This window comes from Kogia breviceps, chromosome 2 (genome assembly GCF_026419965.1).
Source record: "Kogia breviceps isolate mKogBre1 chromosome 2, mKogBre1 haplotype 1, whole genome shotgun sequence".
Lineage (NCBI taxonomy): Eukaryota > Metazoa > Chordata > Mammalia > Artiodactyla > Physeteridae > Kogia > Kogia breviceps.
Window position 1 is genome coordinate 3,561,449 of NC_081311.1, and position 2,681 is coordinate 3,564,129.

Consider the following 2,681-nt stretch of genomic DNA (forward strand, 5'->3'; position numbering starts at 1 on the left):
AAGTTGCTGGTTCAGCGAGAAAAATATAAGGACTTCATGTTATTGGAATTAATTATGCGTGAAATAGTCAATAGTAGCCATGAGGAATGATTAAATCCAGTCACAAGGAGACATACCCACTCTTTGAGGCACCTAGGACAACACTGCAACGTTTATTTTCAACACTGAAAACCTGATCGTCTCTCAAAATATCATAGAATGAATGAGTCCATAAATCCCTAATAATTTAAAAATAAAAATAAATATATTCACATACATAGACTTGAAGATATCTAGAAATAAGTAGAAATCAGATCAGATGGCAGGTAAGTGGAACTTCTAAGGACCTCAATTTTGAAAAATATGTTTATGGCCTTCGTTCCATCATTGTAATATAACACATCAACCAAGTAAAACATTGGAGCTGTGAGCAGTTCAGAGGTGAGCAACACCTCTGGCCAAAATGCACCCAAAGGTGCAGGCCGTGCAGTGAGAACACAGGTCTACAGATTGTGACGTGGAGGAGGGGGGACTGGGAATTGCATTCTCAACCTGCCTTGTTGAACGAGAGTTGTGTACATCTTGGGTAGGGGTCAGGCCACCTGCCACATCGTCTTCTTTCTTGAGCATGAAATGCAGATAAAATGAAATAAGGCCCCTGGAGAAGTAAGAGGTAGCAGCTGGAACAAATGTCACGGGCAGGCAGGTGTTGAGGGTGCGACCTCACTGCAGATCACAGAATTTGCTACAGACCTCATGAGACTGGGCTTCCAGCCTGAGTGACACTTGTGTTGGAAGGAGTTTTACCTCCCCCAGAACTGCGGTCCCCTTTGGAGTCCTGGCCAAGGGGCTGGGCTGGAACGCTGCCCTCCAGTCAAGGACCGAAAGGTCCCATTCCTTCCTGGGTTCTATCACCTTTGGTCTTAACTCCAGAGGAGTCATCTCCAGTTGTCCCTGAAAGGATGGGCCAAGGTACCAGGCCAGAGCAAGTCAGCTAGGAGCGGCCTCACTGAAGGAAAAGAAGACCCTACAGAGGTGAAAACACTCCTGCTTATGGGACCCACAGGGGAGAAGTGCCTGCCTCTGCTTTTAGGGAAATGTTTCCTTAGAGAAGAAAGAAGTGAGTCCTTGCCAACAAATGAGCACTTCTTTATCCAGAGTCAGCATGGGGACTGAGGACCATAAAACACAAGGGTCTGGAGCGCCATATTAAAATGATACTCACAAGTGGAGGTCTTTGAAATGCAACCTAGGGGTAGGCCTGTAGTCTGGTGACAAGAAGAGAACTTCACTTGCTGTCCAACATGTACCTCCCCTGTTGAGTTACTCTTGCTGGGATAAAACTCTGTTAGATGTCCCACCTATCCGGTGTAGCCATCAGCCAGGTCCACTGTACAGGGTCTGAGCTCTCCACTGCTGGGACTGATATTAGCCCTTAGAGCCGGGGATGCCTGCCCGCGTTGGCTCCCAGATACGTGCATTTGGTCCTGCGTCCTCTTTTGGTCATGATCCGTTGTCTGCATCTGCCTTTGCTCCTCATGACCTCGCCTTGTGCCCTGGGATACAGTGGACATCATTGCTCTGCCTGAGAATTGACTGGTATCTGAGATTTTAAAATATGACAGAAGGAGAAGAACTCTTCTGTACAAACACGCGAGACAACACGTCAGGCTTGAAAGAATGGATTCGAGACATCTCAGTGGCGATGACCTACGTTGTTTGTCTAACTGCGACTTCCCATGCCCCAGACCTCTGGCAGCTGACAGTCAGCTGGGTCACCCCTCCCATTAGTTCTGAACACTCGAGGCTAATGCTGGTTGAGCCGTTGCGGCTCGGGGGTGTCCAGATCTGACCACAAAGAGGTCACAAATACAGTAGAGGGTCAAGACGAGGGATGTAAGTGGCACGACAGGTTGAATTGCAGCGAGAGTGCTTAGCAACCTGTCAAGGGATGTGTGGGGAGAGGCACAGTCTGCTGGCTCAGAGTTTGCGCTGTCATCTCAACAGAGGGCCTTTCCGGTTTTGTGCGCTGTACGCATATTTGTGATGGCCCTCAAAACACACTGTTTCTGAGAATTAGACATGCCCTTAAAATCGGAGTGCTGTTATTTATGCTTAAAAGAAAGATCATTAGATGAATAGAAACTCACAAACAACTATCAAGACGTCTTCGTATACAATTTTATGTCATTTGGCTTTAATGTAGCTGATTATAGTAAATTATAATGAATTAAAATAAACACTGACCAAATGAATGGAGGGCATTCCATGTGCCCAGTGCTGTGTCAAACCCTCAGGCTATGAAGGTAAATGAAAGAGCGTCTGTGACCCTCTAGAGGGTGAGACCCCTGGGAACCCCTGGCTGGGCAGCTCCGGATGATCAAGGTGGAGTTAGGGCTGCAGACCAGGCCCTCCTCAGAAGTCTATTTCCAAATCTTTGGTATTGAAGACTGCTTCGAAATGTAACCATTCAGAAGAGCAAAGGCCTTCTCAGTTCCTCTTCTCTTCCATATTCACGTGTTCATAATAAAAAAAACTATTAAACACAACATTTCTATAAATCTGCATTTTAATTTTGTCTGCCCAGCAGCCCTTCTTTCTTTTAGCTATAATATCAAATCCTGTCCTTTCGGGGAAATGCTCCCCACATCTCTCCCCCGCACCCCCCAACCTACAGCGTACATTCTAGCCCTTTGCTTTGA